This window comes from Anser anser, assembly GCF_964211835.1.
Source record: "Anser anser genome assembly, chromosome: 21".
NCBI classification, from domain to species: Eukaryota; Metazoa; Chordata; class Aves; order Anseriformes; family Anatidae; genus Anser; species Anser anser.
Window position 1 is genome coordinate 11,826,356 of NC_139742.1, and position 20,399 is coordinate 11,846,754.

At 49.0% G+C, this 20,399-nt stretch overlaps 1 protein-coding gene and 1 long non-coding RNA gene across 6 annotated transcripts in view; one reads left to right on the plus strand and one right to left on the minus strand.

The window, feature by feature from the left end:
* The window catches only part of NR6A1 (nuclear receptor subfamily 6 group A member 1), an 86,871-nt gene that overhangs the window by 48,922 nt on the left and 17,550 nt on the right, over positions 1-20,399 (minus strand). The window lies entirely within an intron of this gene.
* On the plus strand, positions 978-17,977 carry LOC310884847. Its single transcript, XR_014574431.1, has 2 exons — positions 978-1,220; positions 16,590-17,977. It is a non-coding gene; the product is annotated as an uncharacterized lncRNA (long non-coding RNA).

Sequence of the window (20,399 nt, forward strand, 5' to 3'; positions counted from 1 at the left end):
CCGCGCTCCTGTCGCGGGAGGGACTCCTGGTGCTGGCATCCCGGCACGTCCCAAAGCCGCGTGCTGGGAGATCCCGCAGGGCCCGGGCCGCGTTACCGGGGCGGCTTCCGTGTGGTCAGCGTGTTAATAAACCGGCGTGGTGCGAGGGGAAACGGCTGCGGGCACCCGTCCCTCCGGCAGCTGACGCTCGGTGCCGCGGGGCCTGGGGGCCCCCAGCCCCCCGAGGAGCCGTGCCCGGCCCCGCTCGCTGCGAGGGGCGCTGGCAGCAGCCCAGCACCACGGCGGGGGGCGGCCCAGGCGGTGCCGGGGGAACAACCCGGGGAACCAATTTCTCGCTTCTGCAGCAGCTTCCCCCTCGGTGCCGGCAAACGCCCCGCGCAGGGACCTCCTCGCCACCCCCGTGCGGCCCGCACCCGCGGGGAGCCCACCGGGACGAGGGGCGCGAGGCCTGGCGGGGCCGAACCCCCGCCCCCCCCCCCCGCAGGACGTTTCATTGACGGGGCCACCGGCAGCCCAGGCCCCGCAGCGCCCGCAGCTCGGGTCCCCGGGGCACGGCGTCCCCGTGAGGGGGAACGGCACGGCTGGCGACGGCCGGGGGGCGAAGCCCAAACCCCCGCGGGTCCCCCCGGGGCTGCAGCGCCGCCCGGGGCGGCCCCGCCCGCCACGCGGCTCCCGGCGGCAGCGGGGGGGGCCCGGGGCCGCGGGTGGGGGCGGTGACGGCGCTGACGGAGCCCCCGGGGCACCGCCGGCCGCCCCCCGCTCCCCCCCCCCCCACCGCGGCCCAGACACCCAAACAGCGCCGGGCGGGGCGGGGCGGGCGGGGGGCGGGGGGCGGCCCCTCCCCGTCTCCGGGCCGGGCCAATGGGCGCGGGCGCAGGGCGCGCGTGACGGCGGCGGCGCTGTCCGTCAGCGGGCGCTATAAGGGCCCGGCGGGGCGGCGCGCGCGGGGCTGCGGGGCGCCGGGAGCCGAGCGGGGACGCGCCCGGCCCCGGCTGCGTGCGCGCGCGCTCCCGCGGCGCTGACAAACCCCGGGCGCGGCACCGGCGCGTGTGCGCGCGCGCGCGCGCGGCCGGGCCCCGCTCCGCTCCGCTCCCGGCTGGGGAACGGCGGGGGGGGGGGGGGAGCGGGACGGCGCCTCCCGGCCGCGGCGCCGGGACAAAGCCCGAGGGGCCCCGCGGCGCCCCCAGCAGCGCCCCAGCAGCGCGGGACGGCGCCGCCAGGTAAGGGCCGGCACCGGCGCGGGGCCGCTCGGCGGGGCGCGGCCCGGGACGGGGAGCCCGTCCCGGCGGGAGGCTGCCCGCCGGTGCCGTTCCCGCACGTGCTCCTTTGTTCTCCGCGCAGGAGCTGCCCGCGGACGGCCCCGACGCGGCGCGGCCGGGCGGGCGCGAAGGTCCCCGCCGCCGCCGGGCAGCGCGGCCGGGCCGGGGGGAGCCGAGGGGAGGGGGGAAGGGGGGAGGAACCCGGCCCCGGCCCCACCGGGCGGCGGCGGCGGCGGGGGGCGGCGGGCGGGGACAAAGGCGGCGGCCCCGCGGGGAGCGCAGGGCAGGGCGCCCGCCGCCACCGGCTTTGTGCGCGCCGCCGGCACGGGCAGCAACAGTTGGGGCGGGGGGCACGGCCCGGCCCGGCTCGGGGGGCCCGGTGCGGCTCCGGGGGCAGCCCCGTTCCTCGGGTGCCCGCAGCACCGGAGCCGCCGCGCGAGTCCTGCCCCGGCCCGGAGCTGCGCGCCGCCGCCTCCCGCCCCAGGGCCCGGCCGGCTCGGGCTCTGCGGGGGGCTCGGGGCCGCCGAACTTTTCCCAGCGGTTTCTGAGCCGCGAAGAAGCAGCGGGGCTGTGCCGCGAGCTGAATCCTGCGGCGAGCTCAGAAAGTTCCTAAGCGGGCGATTCGCCCCCGCGGCTCGGGTCCGGAAGCGTGGGGCGGCGAGCTTTACAAGTTCCCGGTGTCACCCCCCGAGAGCGGCGTTAAAATGCCTCTAAAATCCCTCTGCTCGCCGCAGCCCCCCAGCTAGGGAAGCGCTGGAGGCTCCGTGCAGAGCAGAGGCTGTTCGCACGGCTGTTCGAGAAAGTCCATTCATATATCTGACTACCTGGATTTGAATAGAAACCAGACAGCAATTCTTTGCTCCCAGCCGCTATTCGCCCCGCTGGACAATAGAGATTTGTTAGCACACAGGCACAAGCCGGGGGACACAAAGCTGAAGGCAGCAGAGACAGGGGGCTTCAGTGCACAGGAAATTACGGCTTTTGATGCACTATTGGCAGGTCTGCCGTCACGGAGAGGCAACACGACCGTGCCATGTTTCAGAGCTCCTTACTGCCATTTTTAACCACCTAGAATGTCATAAAAGCTTTATTGTCACGGTACATCAAATCGTGAGTCCGTACGGTTACTTTTCAGCTCCGGTGCCTGCCCCGTGGGCTGGCAGGCAGGAGCGTGGCCGAGCTGGAGGTTTGAATTCACGGGGGGGGGGGGGGGGGGGGAAGGAATTTTGATGACAGAAAGCCTCGGTGTTTATAAACAGCGCAGATCCGTTACCCAGACAGCTGATGTCTAGCCCGAGATGTGCTGCCTCATGTTAATGGCAGCTGGAAGGGGCTGGAGCTGGAGCGCTGGCTCCATCCTGAAGGTACAGCAAGTTCACCGCATGCCTCGCCCCGTCAGGCGTGTAGGAGGATGCTGTTCAGTCGGGTCAGCCTGGCAAATACCACAATAAATAAGGAAAACAAAATACTTAGTGTCTCGTACTTCCTATTTCCCCTATTCCCCCCACCCCCCAGTCTTTCAGACTTAAAAAAAAAAAAAAAAAAACAAAAAAAAAAACTCCTCAGAGACTGGGCTTTAATCCTCTGACTGGAGCCAATGAGCAGAAATTATAAAGATTAGAAAGCCAACCAGCAGGTTGTGTGAGATGAGAAGCCTGCCCCTAACTGTACGCCGAGGGGGGAGGTAGGTTCAGCCTTTACCAGTAGGCAGAAGGCTGGGGCTGCTCCTCGTGATCTTCCATAAATCTTCGTACCCGTGAACATCAGCAAACACCCATTCCAACTGGATGTCACGGCTTTCCACGTTCTCGGGCATACCGATGCAGTTCTCGGTTCCAGCATTTAAGAGGAGCCAGCAGATCTCTGCTGTACGGCCGCAAGCACAGCAGAAATACCTTAGCTCTCTCCTTCGCCCAGGGAAAAGACAAAATAGAGACCTGTAATAAATTACAGCTGGGAAACGTACGCTTCTGCCCCGAGCTGCAGCATCACCGCATAGAGAAAACGGGTTTTGCTGTTTGCTGCTCTTAAGCGTGCTTTATCAATGCAATCCTTGTGACCGCAGCGAAAAAGGGAAGGGTGTTGAAGTGAGGCAAGCAGGGCCCTCTTCCGCGGCACCTGGGGGAGGCGGGTGGGGACCCCTGGCCTGCCGATACGCCCTGCGCCAGCCCAGCAGGCAGACAAGGACGTGCCTCCAGTGCTCCTTCTGGCAATATAGGGGAGCAAAAAGTCTGGATGACTGAAATACTACACGACTTTTGAAAAACGTGAAGCCCTCTCTACTGTAATGCTAGTGAAATTGAGGTAAAATGTCCCTGTATGTGCAGGGCCAGCACGTAGCACTTTGAGCTGCTGTTTCAGGGCATTAGAAGTACAAACAGGAATGTAAATACTTTTCACAGGAATCAGTTCTGTCTGCATGATTATACAATTTCCTTGAATTCTCTTCCTAATGCAGTACAATGGCTTTGGGTGTTTTACTTCTCAGTTAAACTTCGGTGATAAGAATCAGGGTAGATTACAATCAAGCTATTTTAATTTTTTTCTTCATGGTACTTACAAACCCAGAAGGACCTATCAAAAAGAAGCCTCTGAATGAAAACAGTACAGATGATTTCTGTTATAAGTTACGGATACTGATGCATCTACCAACAAAGCACTTTTAGATTAAATACCACTGTATTCTTAAATTACAGCAACCTTTTCCGTTGCCTCTATGACTACTAATACTGGTTATTCAATCAGTAGGCTGATTTTAAAACATTAAAAAAAAAAAAAAGTTAAAGTCTCTTGAAATTGCTTCCTAAAAAGAAAATCTGCTTGAAGTTCTGTTCTGCCCTGGCAATTAGGTGTCTCAGTTTGAATAGCTGTTGGGCATTTGACTTTGAGTGGAAAACATACTGTTAGAGGTTGGCAAAAAGAGTTTCTGCCTAATCAAAATAGGCGTAAAAAGAATGTCCAGGCATGCCCTCCTGGCTGTAAACATCTGTAAACTCATCTGGGACATCAGAATAATCCCCGTCACGCACATAAGAAAAGGTTGCTGATAGCTGTTGAAGATCTTGTTTGGTCAGGTTTTCTTGAACTACGCGCAGAAGTACGGGGTAACTCAAAAGTCAGTTTTCCCAACTCCACTTACAGCTATTCCAGTATAAAGTTTATGAAGACTCAAAAAAAAAAGAAGAAACCTTTTAACTACTAACAGGCTTTGAAGTTGCAGCAGTTGCAAAATACCAAAGCGTATATAATCTGAGGATTTATTAATATATAATACTGCATTACAGGGTTAGCTGCCAATAAAAATGTACCAGGTATGCCCAAATTTAGCAATATACTTGGCAATTTAACAAATGTGGAATCTTAAGAATTTCATTTTATCTCAGTAATAGCCAGCAGATGCTACGATCGTTTCAAAACCGTACTATCGATTAATATCACGCAAGATTCAAACAAAAAACTCAGAAGACAGCAATCAGGTATTTTCATATTACAGATAAGATAAAGGCATCCTTTCGCCATACGCAGCAGCACTGGCACGTAGATTAGTAAAAACACTTCTTAAACAGACTTCAGTCACCCTCAGCTTCCCTGTACTGCCTGGAAAGTTTGGACCATCGGCAGCTGCCCCGACCCCATAACCCAAGGAGGGACTTGAGCACAATCACCACGAGTTTTCAGTCTCGGCTCTCTTACAATCGCATCACTTTGGTTTTCCAACAGCAAATTACTCAGACCTGTGCTCAACCCGTGTTCCACACAAAAACTCCCGGCTGTCTGAGATGAGATGCCAAAATGCAGTCGAGGACAGGAGAAGTTTGGGGCTGGGATGCCAAAACGAAAGGGCGCGGAGCTGCCCGCAGCGCACCCACACGTCTCCCTGGAGGGTACTGCCGGGGGTACTGCCGCCAGCTCGGGGCAGGCCTCGCAGCACAACGCACCGCTGCTCCTAACGCCGGCAGGCATCGTCTGCGCTTCCTGCGACAGCTCCGGCACGACGGGAGCAACGCCGTCACCTGCCAAACGCAGGCACGTGACAACAGAGCTAGTGAGGTCCAGCAAACTGTAGGTCATCAGCCCAAAACCTTCTGCGGTACCTTTACTGATTCTTAATCGGTTCCCTAAAGGAACTTAATATTTTCTTGGAAAATATCTTGTCCTGTGACCATTTAAGGCTTTATTACTTAGTTTCTTCTGGGTTCACTGGCAGACCATACATTTATCTTAGCGCACATCCCTCTGTTCTCACACGTAGGAAGCCTGTAAATGTGGCATTATTTGCAGCAGGCCCTAAAGTCGGACGTCACGAACAAAAAGGATGAGTGGGGTCCGCAAACTGAGGCGGTCAGGGTTTGACCACACATACCGTAATTTCCAATTCCATCAGAGGCGTACGTTCACAGCCGCACTGCGTTCCCGGGCCCCGTGTCAGCGGTTCCATTCCCATAACTGCAGGGCCTTCCCTCCGCGTACCACCGGCCTTGTGCTCGGCGGAATCGTGCTCCGAGCCGAGCTGACCGGCCCAAGGGCCGAGAGCGCTCTCACGTAGCCGGAGCGCGCTGTACGCCCACGGGAGCCTGGGGGAGCCCGACGGGCAACCACAGTCCAGGATACGGTCACACAGCGGTCCCAAACGCCAGCCGTGCGAGGTGTTGGGAACGGCTGTGCTCAGACTGCTTCAGGTGGAGCCCCAAATTCAGATTTTTTAAGATATCAGCATTGTTGCAGATAAGGTTCGCAGTACAAGGATAGATTCCAGGTATAAAAGAATGCGTTCAGATTTGTCATATATTTTTTTCTGCCGAAGATTTAAATATCATGTGGCTTTAGCTTTCTTTCTGTTCACTGAATATCAAGGTCAATTAGGAATGATGTCTGGCTAGTACTCTCAGAGCAGATTAGACAGTTGCATCAAAAACTAGGACCGTGTATAGGTCATCTGTTACTGTGACCTAGATTTCTGAGAATCTGTTCAATTTGTTTTATTGAAAATGTAGTACTGTGTCAGTTCTGTTTCTCATAGTAAACCTTTCTATAATAGCAGAAAATAGCTTTATTAGATACTTACAGACATTGCTTACTACTTCTACTAATACACAAAGAAAATCAAATCCGTGCAGCAGACCTGTGTCTGTCATCCATTTAATTTTAAAATAACTTAAGGTTCTGAACGGCTTATGCCTTATAATCTAAAGCATTTGGTCCACATGCCAAATACTAAGCAAGCTGAAATACATAATAGCTTAGCTTCAGCTTTGTTTGCCCTACTTAATAATATTTTCCTTCAGTACCCAGTGGATAGATGCAGTATTTCAGCATTATACTCTGAAAATGAAGAACATGCTGAAGTATTTGAGCAGAGCGAGGCTGTTCCATCTGTGTCCTCTCTGTGAGCTTTGTGGTGCCCTTACAAGAGCAGTGGTTTGCATCGCTCAGCCTGAGAACAGCAGCAGCCTTCCCTCCAAAAACCTGCATTTACGTGTTTGAGCACAAGGGTCTCGCTGTCTGAATGTTGATACTATTGCAGTACGTCCACCCATGCTTTGTGCTGTCACTTGGAAACCACAAAGTGTTCCAAATGGAAATCTGCTTTTATGACAGGTTCCCTCTCTTCTCACAGCTCTTAATTGTCCCAGTTAGAAGGCAATTACAGAAACATAGATATGCAAACACACCGGGTTCTCAGTGAAAGTACACGGAAGAGGGAAGGAAAGAAGGTATACTTTAAAGTATTAGAAAATATTTTCTAAATACCAATGAATTGAGTTTAAAAGGAAAACTAAAAATAATGATGCGATTGTTGCATCCCCAACTCAAAGAGCAGTACACTAAACACATTTCAGACTCATCATCTACCGTCTGTGGCTCGTTACTGTGCTTTGATAACTGTGGCATGAAACAGTTCTGTTCTTATCACACCCCAAGAGAAAGACAGGTAATAGAATTAAACCGTAGAAAAGAGCACGAAAAAATAAAACAAAGCCAGCAGATTAAGATTCAGAGATTAAAACCGCCAGCATGTTACTCCTTCATAAACTGTGCTCCATAAATCCACTCCAGTCTTTTCAAAATTCTGAAGCTGGTTCTACCGAGTCATCTGAATTTCATGCTACTTCCATATTCAAACTTTTATGTGCATCTCAGCACACTGGGACCAATTTATTTTATAGGGAAGATAAAAACCAGTAGTACTTGGGTGACGTTACCCAAAGATCATCCTTCTAAATGAAGATGCGTACATTTTCTCCTTTGTGTTTCACAGAATGGCTACGTTTAAATAGGTTAAGTCTACAAGTCTGAAAAGAATGGCCGAGTCCTGCTCACCTGGATGGCATACCCATCATCGTCTGATACTTGAAAGTACACAAAAGCAAAGAAATTAAATACCTGAGGGGGGCAGGTCTTCCTTCCAGCAGGATACGTGCCAGGTCACCAGATGTAAGGGAGTGTCTTCCCACCCACCCCCAAATTATACTCAGTTGTTCTACAAGAGCCTTTGAAGAGGCTTCTATTTTAAATGTTAACACCCGAAGAACAGTTACGAAGGCACCGCTGCTCTCTAGCTGAGCAGCACACCCAAGCAGTGGAAGAAGAGCATCACAGACAGCGGGCGACCCTGGCTGACCGTACTGCTGCTTTAGGCACCCTCTCCAATTCCAGCGTCAGCTGCAGGAGATGCTAGAACAGGAGCAGTAAACAAGTAGTGCCAAATGGCGAGAACCAGGCAGGCGGGGGTCATTTCCAAATTGTAAAGAGGGTCGGTTATGAAGTTGGTAAGCCTTCAACGACTGTGAAGCCACGGGTCCTGGAACGTGGCACCCAGGGCTGGGCACGCCAGAAGCAACGAATGCCCAGGGCTGCTGCGGCTGTCTGCTGCACCCCGGCTCAGGACAAGAGTAACAAGGGCACTGGCTTTTCCAGTTGTCAACGTGTGTTTTAGATGTGTCCTTTTCTTTTTTCTCTCATGTGGGAGTGGAGAAGTGAGAAACGGACACTAAAGCACAGCAAGAAAGGAATCCTTGGTCTCACAACGGCGCCCTGCAGCAGTTCTCCATCTTTTCTTTCTTTCTAAGAAGTGAACTGAAAGGGCCCACGATCCCTGCAGGCAGAGTTTCTTAGGGAAGGGAAGTGTTATTGGCCAATAACTGACTAGCAGTCAGGCACGCTACCAGAATTTGCATCTTTCAAAACAGCAAGTTTGAGTGGAACTGCATTCTGAATTCCAGACAGCCTAATCTGAATCGAGAGAGAAATCCATTTGCTTCCTTCGCCCATCAGCTTTTCTAGCAGTAACAGTATACCCAATGTAAAAGTACTTCGGAATCTTCTCTAAAAACAGAAAATCAAGTTAGAGATATCAGCGATACGCACAATGCTGTAGTATTATAATACCTCGCTAGATAACAGAAGGCTGTCCTTGCATTCTGAGGTATCCGGTGGCTGAAGTTCTCCAAAGTCAATGCTGTGGCTGCACGCTGTAGTTCAGATCATTCATAAACAAGCTTGAAGGAATTTGGTATGGAAACCTGAACAAGGAGCAGTGAAACTGAGGAAGTTCATTCATCGTGTGAGTTAGAGCAGGCACGGGATCCGATAACGGTGCTTTTCTTTTCCTGATGGCGTAAGGAGCACTGCATTGAAGCCTCACGGTACCTGCGGAGGCTAAACTGGAATAACCTAAAGCACAACTGGGAAGCCAGCGTCCTGAAGTTCAATGAGATCACCGCACCCGTTCAGCTCCTGAGGAAGACGTTTCTCATTAAGAGAACGCCACATTTCCAGCTAAACCAGACACGGCCAAGCTGTAAGAATAGGCTGCGAGGAGAATGGGGAGGATGTTTAAGTATGTTCTTGCAGCTCATCATACTGTCATTTACTTTGCCTTAGTTATTTAGGGCTATTAGAAGTAAAATCTTTATCGTACTAAATGTATCTTGAAATGGAGTCCTGAAAGATGGCAAAATAAAATTGACTCAGAGGTGCCATGCTGTCTAAACTGAACCAAAACCCGTGAAATTTAGAGGTGTTTTTGTTGAGAACTGCAAACCTAGAATTGTATCAGCTGAGAACTGCTGGTTTATGTAGCTGAAAAACAGAAACTAATTATCTTCAAAGGACAAACTATCAATGAATCAGGAAGAGACATGATTATGAAAAGCAAATCCTTCATTTGATCCCTCTCCATCCATACTGCCTCCAGAGCAGATAATCTAAGGTTTATCCAGCTAGAATTGTTAATATTCCAATAGAGTACGTGAAATATGAAAGTCCTAATTAGCATATGAAAAAATGTGCATTTTTATATTTTTAAGTATGATCAGTGTGTGAACACAGGTACATTGCAACAGCCAGAATGTGGCTTGCGTTGCAGGAAGACACCTCTGAGGTGTCCCTACCTAGGAACAGACCTTCTGTTGCAGGGATCACATTTTAATATAGTCTTTCAAGACTAAACCATATAAACAAAACAAATTCTTTAAATTTCTCTGCTGATTGCTTTGCAAGACATTTTTCTGTATCTGTCAAGCGTACATGCAGTTCCTGGGCATTGCTTCACTGCCTTACATCGAAACACAGGATGTTTCCGTGTAAGACACACATCTCACTGCAGACACCACGTTCAGGAAGAGCTCGCACAAAGCAGACTTTGCAGCACGCGCTGGCTCATCAAAAACTAAAGATATATCAAAGAGAGTCCTGGTCTTTGGAATTCACATAATCTCCAGCTACCCTTATTTTTTTCTGAAGTGTATAATGTATCTCAATTTGACTGCTGAGATGTGTCTACGGACAGAAAGCGTTTTCTGCCCTCCCTACTACCACCAATAAGCCTGGCCAAGTCCAACCATTTCCCATCTGAAAGCAAGAAGTCAGTTCTCTCCAACAGAAGTAGCTTTTGCTAACAACTGTCGTACCGACAACTGGGCCAGTAGATTCTAAAAATACTGAAAGGAAGAAACCAATCTCAGGCTTGATGCTTGCACTGGTAGCAGACTCAAGTGGTTGTAATTACAATCATCGCTCTCCTTCCTGAACCGAGTCAGTGGAACTGCGCCTAAATTCACGAGTGGGAGATCTTTGTGATCTTCAGCACAGATCAGTCAGTAAGAGCATTCAGCATAGCAGTGTCTTCTGAGGAAGTGCTTATCTTAAATTCACCACCACCATTATAATAACAATGTCCTAGGTTTAGTGCGGTGCAGGACAAATATTTCAGTGATGAAGAATCACTAGCATGTTGATATACCAACGGAGACAAGGTTGTTTATATCTACAGACGCTGCTTACCCAGCATTAGATGTGTCGGAGCATAGCACAATGGCAGGAGTTCATTTTTAATAGAGAAGAATCTCAGGAATCCTAACAATGAATCTAATATTGACAGTAATCTTCATGGCAACAAATGTTCTCTTAAAAGATGTGGGATAAGATAAGAGTTCACAGGGATGCTGGACAGTTCACAAAAACTCATTCACTGCTGCTGAATGCACAGAAACCAAGAAACAGAGAGGGGGAGCTGAAAAACATCTGGAAGACAAGAGATGATTTGTAGGACATGGGCAAGTTTCTCCTGCATGTATCCTTAACCCAGCCTCAAGGGTCTGCATTTCCCCTGCAAAACCAGATACACCACTACGCTTGAGCCAGCGTTGCTGCGCTCTAATTGGCTCATTTGTGCAGGTAAAGATATTAACAGAGAGGACAAAATTCCCTACCCTCCACCATTTTGCTTCAGAGAGCTTTATTCTACTTTTAATCTTCATGGGCATCCGCTCAAGACCTCAGTGTCTGCATTTTTTCCCCTTTCAGATTTGGTAGGTTATCATCAAAAGGCAGCTACACTTCAAGATAATCAAATACCTTTACTGGCTGAACGAGCAGCTTTGCTCCATGAATAACCAAAGCACCTATTTTGTATTTGAGGATTTTGTTGCTGTTTTCTCTGAGCATTCCCCCTTGAGGTGCTGCTTACATCCCCAGCTCCCAAACGGGACCAGACAAACGGTGCAGACCTCGGCACCATTTGAACAGCAGGGCATAGGGCTTGCCTGGAACAACCCGTATGAAGAGGAGTAGCTCTTCTCAACAGAGCGCAAGAGTTTTCAAATACTCCTAGTGATAATCCATCTGGACCACTGACAACAACTGGAACAGTTTCCTTCTTAGAGCAGAGAGTTGCAGATTTGAAGCACGCTGTTCTGTACTTGCAGAGATGCCTTGCTTATGTTTCTGACGCTGAAGGACCCTTTGTAGGTGAGGTTTTGCTCACCGTATGCACACTGCTGGGTTGATCAAGTTGATCCTGACCCTAAGCCGAACAGAGGCTGCCAAGTCTCTTGATTTTTTAATTTGCTCTCCACTTACCTTTTCAGAAACCTCTCCAGTTTAGTGATCTCTCTAGTGTAGCCTTTAGCAGAACAGGACTGCATCACTTGGTCAAGTTCCCACTTAGAATTACACCGAGACCTCCCTGTTTGTCATTTTTTAATCCTTTTAACATTCGCCACAGCAAATTTATATCATACCCGTCTAAGATGCCATACAGCATTAAGTCAAACACCTTCCAAAAGTCTAGGGTTATGCTGCATCCACCGGCAAGTTTGTCGATGCACAGTTAGATCAAAATAACCTAAGTCCCCCCTAAATCACTGGGAACAGGTATTAGTCGCGCTTCTCTCGGGTCCCAGAAGAGCTGTGTTTGTTTTCTCTGGGATCGGCATCGTAACATATTCTATATTCTAAAAGGGCGAACGGAACAGATTGGTAGCTTTGTCCCGATTTCACATTATCACAAGACTTGTCAAGTAGTAATCCAGCGAGCTTCTGGACAGTTAAGAGAAATAAAACCGTGCAGTGCTAATTGCAGAAGGCTGCTGATGCTGAAGCGTTTGGCAGTGGCATTGCTACTTAAACACGTACCCAAATTCCAGTGAAATAGCAATAACTAAAAACACCGCCGGTGATTGCATCCTTATCTCCCCCCGTGTCATTAAGGTGTATTTGCATGCTTACACTGAAGTAATTTACCTCTACAAACACATGTTTATAGTACAATCAAAGTTGGTTACGGGACAAAGCAAACATGCTTATGCAGGGCTTTTCCATAAATGCTTCAGACGGGCACTGGCACCGCGCCACGCGAGGGCACAGCCGCAGGGCACAGCCGCAGGGCACAGCCGCAGGGCACAGCCGCAGGGCACAGCCTCGGCGCTGATCCCGCGCGCCCCTGGGGCACCTCTCGTAAGCAACCCCAGCAGAGGAGAGATTTTGGAGAAGTGGAGCTGCTTTACTACCAGCTGCATACTGTAAACCTGTTTAGTGGCACTTGGGGCAGTGCTGCTAGGATTCCTGCTAGGCTCTAAATAAAAGTCTTGCTGTGAGGAAGTGACAGAAGGGTTCGGTTAGGGTGTAAGAATTGTTCAGGCACCGTAAATACACAGAGTATCAGAATCGTCCACAAAACCAACTAAATCTTGTCACCAGACCTTACGCAATTAACCTGTTTCAGGATGCGTATGCACATTTTGAGGAAAGTTTTCTTCATACAAAAACCCGTTCTCTCCAGTGCAGGTTCAAAGAGAACCCACGTGCTGAGTCTGCAGCGTTTTCAGTTCTGCTCTGGCAGCGCTCTGCCCCCGATCTGTATCGTTACATCAGTGAGCCCTGCCGCAGTTCCACGGGTCGTGGCTACCAGCTGACTGCCGTTACCACCTAGGGAAGGCGTCAGGTCCCCCTAGTGCCTTTTCCACTTCTGAGGCACCTCCAGAGGTGTGGATTCTCCTGTGCAGCGGTGCACGCACACTGCTGCTTCTCAGCAGGTTCCTGAACAGATTCCCCACCAAGACACTGACTGCCACCGGTTCTGTAGGAACCCACTCTCAGGGAGGACCGTTACCCACCTGGCTGGTTTCAGCTGAAGTTAGTAAAGGATTCAAGGTGGTCTTGTTGAAGAGCCATGCTCACTTTCTGTAAAAGCATGACTGAGGGGCAGGGGAGTGTTAATTTATTTTTATTTTTTTACACTCCCCGATTTACAAGAGAGATCCGTAACACTATACAAAAAAATAATAGAAATAGAGATGGCAACTGTCAAATATGGGCTGGTTTCAGTGCTTGCTAGGAAGAAAGTCTGAAAGGAAAGTGAGTTCGAGATTCAGTGCAGATAATGAAGCTTCCAAACTTCTGAGGTTTGCCAGACAAGCACAAAGTACAACCACAACAGCATCTCAACAATTTTGCTATGCTAATGCAAAAGAAATTTGCAAAAAATGTCGTGCAGTAGGCTCATGCAACAACCCCTCAGCAGCAGCTTTCTGAGGCTGCCCTCTGCTCACCCAGCTCAGCTCCTGCTTCGCTCCCCACTGACGAAGCTTCCGCTAAGCACGCAGGTGAGACACCTCAGTAGGGAAACAAAATAGGGAAGAAATGGCATGAAAAGTGACTCAGCCCGTTGTGTGATAGGATACAAGCAATCATTTGAGCAACGGTAAGAGAAAACGCTAGGACTACATAGGAGAGCATCCGGTCTCCAGGCTGGTCGTGCACGTTGCTGTCATTGCCAGATGGCCCTTGCAGTAACAGGGTGACCCTCCGAGTGTGCTTACACAACGTACATACCCTCCGTATAAAAGTGTAACACACACACACCAGGAGAGAGAAAACACTTGGTCAGTGAAACGAGAAAATGGATTCTGTAGGCAGTTTGGAGGAGAAATCCCCTACAAAAGGACACCTGTAACAATTTCATTTGTCCATCCCAAGCCTGCACACATTGCCCAGTTCCATTGTTTCTGGGGAATATTTTTTTCATCTCAGATTCTGACCAAAATCTAGCTGATTGAGAGCTTTGAACTTTGCAAGAGGGAGGGAGCATGCAGCCAGAATATAGAAATAATATGCACACTGTTTGTAGCGTTCAGAAAAAAATGCTTTCCATTTCCGAAATGAGATGACGACAGTTACCGGGTAGAGGGTCAGTGGAGGTACAAAAGGAGGAAGACGTGAACTGAGGAACAGCCTCTCTATGTAATACATGCATACCATTTCATGCTTGGTTTGCACTTGGTTCCCTGCTTTATGCTGTACCTACCACCTGTAGTCACCCTTCACATTCAGGCACTCACGGGGCTCAGCACTTGAGGTCGATCACTGCTTGTTATTAATGCAAATGTTCTTTGTTCATTCCACCAGCTCCCACTCCAAAAAGATTGCAGGAACAAGGTGAGACTAATTTTCAGAGAATTTCTTTAATTTTCAGGATCAGTTGATGTTTTATGGTACCGCTGAAGTCAGTCCATTTAAGTGCAGTCTACAAGCTATATTCTATGAACAAGCTCATCTCTCAAAGATACAACTTATTCGGTATAAGAAAATTATTTTTTAAGTTACATGTATCAGCTCAGGATATTCAGAGAGAGACTCAGTCCCTAGGACAAGAGAAAACACTGAATTAAAAGCTAGTCTACAGAATTTTAAAGTGAAATCATTCCTACAGGCTTTGCAGGCTCCATTTCACTTACAGCAGCTATTTCAGATAAAGCAATAGATTCCATTTTTAACAAACAAGCTGCAAGTAATTTCTCTTTCAAACCATGGAAGCCAGGTGGAAAAAGTGAAGGTAACTGAATGCAATATAGAAATCTAAGGAGAATAAATCCGTTTTTCCACTTTACAGGAAGAAGATAACACAATTCAGGTATTCTGACCGGTACATTCTTAGGCAGACATTTACATACTCAGTTTAAAACTCACAGTTTAAGGGAAAAGCTGTTCCAGTAACGCTCTCGATAGTATTAAAAACAATCTGAGAATCAGAAAGACTTCTGAGGCAGTTGTTCACTTTGGGCAGGATTTCCCAAGCCACCTAACACCAGGCTGATGGACTGCCACCAAACGGGAGGAATCAGGCTCTGAACAAAGCCCAACACCAAGTGCCTCTGTAAGCTTGCCCAGAGCGTACAGACTCACCTGGGGGCCAGTGAGGCCCTTCCACGCTTTCAGCTGCCACAGACAACTGCAGATGTACCTGCGGGTTCGCTGCAGCACGTAGGAAGTAGCTCAGAATATCGGACAAGCAAGCACAAGCCGCAAGAGGTAGAAATGATTTTGTGCTGCCTGCCCATCAGCAAGGTTGGGAACGTCACCTCCGCTGCGGCCAAGATGAAAAACGTGTTAGCGTGAAGTCAATCCCCCTGGAGTCAGCAGCGTGCCCGGCGCCCGCCTCGCTCAAGCAGCTCTGCCCAGCGATGCTCTTGCCTCTGAGGGGTCCCCTCGGTTCAGCAGGCAGCCGCTGCGAACCTGAATGCCTTCGAGCAACGGCACAGAGAAAGGCTTTTAGAAACCACAGTCGAGAAGAAAGGGGACATGAGCTGTAGGACCACAGACAGACATCACGTACTAAGAAATAGATCCCTCCTCCTCACACTTGGGAGGATTTACAGTTACAGGTGTCTTTTTTTTAAGTGAGCTTTATAAAGGAATCTGAAACATCTTTAAAAACCTTAGTGATGCTATTTACAGCGTGCACATCCACAGGAGGAGGGCTTTTTCACAACTGTGATTCAGATATACTCGAAGCTGGTTTAAGAACCACTAAGTCAAGCTAGCATCGATAACAGTAGTGTTACACTTCTGCTATTCATTAGTCCGCATGGTTCCATTTCGTAATTAAAATACTTGCAGTTTAAGACTTTACAATAAAGAATGTGCAGCCCTCAGCAGTGTTTCCACTGCTAGTCTATGGAAAACATATGCATGGAAAGTATGTACAGTGCATGTACACAGCCGTCTTTGGATAGCTTCAGTGAACATTCAACGCTGTCGGTGAGTTTGAGAACTAAAAAAAACCATCGACCGTTGACTGTACCTTGAGGTTTATCACAAACCCTCTCTTAAATGGAAAGCTTGAACCTTCAGAGTTTTTCGCATATGGTTGCTATTAACAGGTCATGATTTAGATTATATTAAGAGCTAGAGGTTGAGTTTTTCCAGCTCTACTTCCCTACCTTCTCCAAAAATGAACTGGTTAAAAAAAATGGTTGTTTTCTATTTAACAGCAACAATAAACAAAAAGACTTATGAGCTAGACCAGAATTTCTGCAAAAAAACTGAGTAATGGAAGGTTTTCTATGGGCAGCACAAAAGCAGTAATGTGTCCACGGCATATGGCATGCTTGGAAACAAGTCTGGGTATGGTATATGTTCAAAATAGCAGAATATAGGCCAGATCAGGAGGAAAACCTCCTTTCCATTTGGACTGGCAACTTGAGCTCGTCTGGAAAAAGCTGTGGAATGTCAGTTCATTTGCTCATAGGAACCTGTGCTCAATTTCAGCAGCTGCTCACTGGGAACACTGGCTGTGGACTGGATTCCTCCCAGCAAGGTCCAGCTGCTCCTGCAACTCATGTTTGCCTGCTTGTAAAGCGACAGCAAGAAAACAGCCTTCCTTTCCAAGGAAAGGAAAGGTGAACGCCCAGGCATCTCGGCAGTATCTACCCCGTACCCTGCCCGTCCCAGCTGGACCACATCAGATGTAGGACTCAAGCCCTTGTGGTACAGAGTCAAGAGTGGTCTTGATTACAAAATCGATATGCCTGACAGCAGGGATCTGTAGCCTAAGTGGAGTAACCAAGCAAAATCACCTTTATGAAGAAACGAAATCCTGTATTTTTAATGCTGTTTCTAAAGTGAAGAATGTTTTCCTGCTCTTCTCCCTGTGTAAGTGTACTTCCCAGGAGTCTCCGAGATACAAGAAGCCCTGAAAGAGTTGTGTGCCCTGACACCGGGATGGCTGCGGTACCGACCGTCCCACGTGGAAGCACAGGAAGAGCGGAGCTGCCCGCAGGAGCGGCGCTCGCATCCCAGCACCTAATGGCTGCACTCAACATTCATTGCTGTCGGTGGGTTTTCATTTCTATCAACTCACTGATCAATGAATGCAAACTGCGGACCAGCTAGCTGAGAGACTGCACTCGTACTGCTTGGGGCTTGCTGGCAAGAGGGACGTATGCTTCTTGCTGAAGCAGCACTGAATTCAGGTTCTCCTACCGCTGGCCATAGGGCGGGTTTATGGCTCTGCCATCACCTCGCCAAGAGCTGTGGGACAAGCAGGTCACACTCCTTCGTGAGCACAGGCCCAGACAGATGCTTTGCCACCTGACAGCTGCTGCGAAGATTAAATGTTTTACAAAGCAGTAAATTCTGGATAAAATAAGCATTCCCTGTAGAAAAGCAGATCTTATAACAGGGCACGAACACAGCTTTTTTCAAGGCTGTGTTTTTGTTCTAAATACGGGAAAACAATCATGACCCAAATTCAGCGCAGACTGACTTATTCCTCCCTGTCACTTACCAGCTTCAATGGAAGCTGCGTTCATGCTGGACACTTTGTAAAGATACAGAAAGCGTTCTGCTTAAATGTGGAAGCCTGATCAACCGCAGTCACTGCCTTTTTATACAAGTCTGTACTGTCTACTGAAGCACATTAAAACAGTATCTTGTAATATTTATATTCTGCTGTGTTTTTTCTTTGTTGTTGGTTTATTTTTGTTTTTTTAAGAATTTTACTTGAGAAGTAAACACTGAAAAGCAGGAATAGATTATTGGCATTTATCAGTGACTTCAAGTATCCTTCACGTGATACAAATTTGAACATTAAATGTAGCTACATATGTTAAAAAGTACTTTTTTTTTTAAAAAAAGACCCAAATGCACCTAGGACAGCTAACAGACTATAGGTAAGGAACGATAGAAAGAGCTACAATAGGACTTAAAGGGGCATAAGGGAGAGAAAACTCACTTGATCAACCATTCTAATAAAAAGGACACTTAACTCTTTGTTGCATTTGTAAATCTATGCTCCCTGTGCTTTCACTATCAGGAAAGCACAGGCCTATGCAGCAAGCTTCACCTGATTATAGGAAATGAATCTTCCTTCTGATGAAGGCAACTATGGAACAACATCAAGCCCTAAAAAGCGATCAGTGAGGGATGACAAAGAATTGAGATTGCACGGCTTACAAGTGACAAGGGTAAGAACGGGAGGGGGACAGCAGCAAGTCACTGGTGCTGTAAGATGCTGCAGAGGGCTCTCCTCATCGCTGTGGTGGCAGGGCCAGCTTCAGCTACAGAGGCGAGAGCTCAGGTCGGGGACGCCCTGTGCGAGAGGCAGTCCGGGGCAGCGCTGGCACAGACAGCCCGGCCAGGCGGGGACGCGCCAGCTCCGCAGCCATCCCGGGAGGATCAGACACCTCATACGCGTGGCAGACATAGCTGCCGCTGCCTTGAGGCAGAAAAAGTGACCTCTTCAGCAGTCTTCCAAAGTCTCCATGATTTACATGACACAGACACGTGCCCAGGAGCCCCGTGGTCTCTGCAAAGCACTGGGCAGCAGCTGCAGAGACCAGCGCACGGTGAGCCCCCCATGAGCACCCCACAGCCCCCAAAATGCAGCGCCGGGCACAACCAGATGGGCGACGGTGAACGCTGCTTCACCCAGCAGAAGTATCACAGTCAATTCACGGTATTAATGGGCCCAATCATTTTTGTTGAGCCTTGTTTGTTCCCGCAGTTGCTTATTTTTAGGGGATCGTTTTGAAAGCAGCCTGGTCAGACGCGCTGTGCGGGGTGCCCCACGGTAACCGTGATGTGCTGCACAGATCCAGTCAGAACTTACTAATGGTATGTGAACTCCAGTTAGGCGAATATTAGTAATAAATCCCCTTTACTCATTCTGCCAGAAGACCAACTTGTTTAATTTTAGATGGGAACGGCTTTGCCGAGTTCAATTGATGCACAAACTGAAGACAACTCTGCAAAACACGGCTTTAGAAAAAGTCTTCCAGGTGTGACACAGAAGGGCTCTGTTCAGTGCCAGCCGCCTACACACAGCTTTTCTGCTGAAACCCTTGGAAAAAATCAGTTTGGATCTAGACAGTTCACTGCAGTAGTACAGAAGTGATCAGCCTGAAAGCATGCCTGCGGAATTGTTTAGCCATGAGAGCTAGACAAATGGATTGTTTTGATACAGTTTGACATTCTGCCTTTGAAATTCCAAATTTTTCAGCATGTTTGGAAGACTTGCTGAAGAAGTATGAGCACACAACTTGTATTTTTTCCAGTGGCTTCTTAAACAATATACAAGAAAGCATTTGTGTTATTTTAAACACCAAAATCTCACTTGACCTACTGGTTTTCCCCACATACATCTGTATGAAAATACAAAATAAAGTCTTGCCAGATGTTCATCCTTACTGCAAAAAAATGTGAAAATAATTCACTGCAATTACTCCAAGACAGACATTTCAGACAAAACTACAGAACAAGTTTGCTAATGCATGAAAATTGCAAGGTTTAAGCAGACACTCCACAGCACAATACTCCTAATGCACAAAGAAGCGTAAGAACTCAGTTTTCTACTCCACCGTGAAAACCCTTAAGTCTTTTGCTTTAATCGTGTTTTGTAATGAGAAAGCAAAGAAAAAAAACTACTAGGGGAAAACAGGTTACCCGACATACTCAGAATTTCTGAAAAATCATGCTTGGGAAGTTTGGGATGCTTCTGGCGCCAGCTGCTCGCTCCCCAGCAGAGGCCAGCAGCCGCAGCACAGGCAGCAGAACCAGCTGCACGGGCGCAGGATGAAGCCGAGCACCAGCGCACACCCAGCGCTGCCAGCACTGCGGACCGGACAGCTGGGGCTGCAGAGGTCTAGGAGCTGCCCCGGCAGGAATTGCCAGGGCTCATCTATCAAGGCCCAGCGGCTCGGGCGCGAGGGCCCAGCTGCCCACCCGGCACTCCTACCAGCTGGCACCGCCAGCAGCGTGCCCGCGTCCCAGCTGCTGAGGGTCAGCCTGCCCGCCAGCACTGCAGGTGTGATCGAAAGACAGGAAGACGTGAAAAGAACTCAAGGAGCTCAGTTTATTTAGTTTACGAAAAGTTTATATAAATAACTTCATATGGAACAGAAGTTTGACAAGCATTTTTTCGGTTTAGCAAAGACAACACAGACAAAGCTGCAGCTAGACAAATTCAGACCAGCAATAATATACAAATATTTCGGGGAAAAAGAGGTCATTCAACTCATCTTAGAAGCCTTTGCTTTCAGTATTTGGCAGATACATCCTGATATGAGAATACAGTGGAAA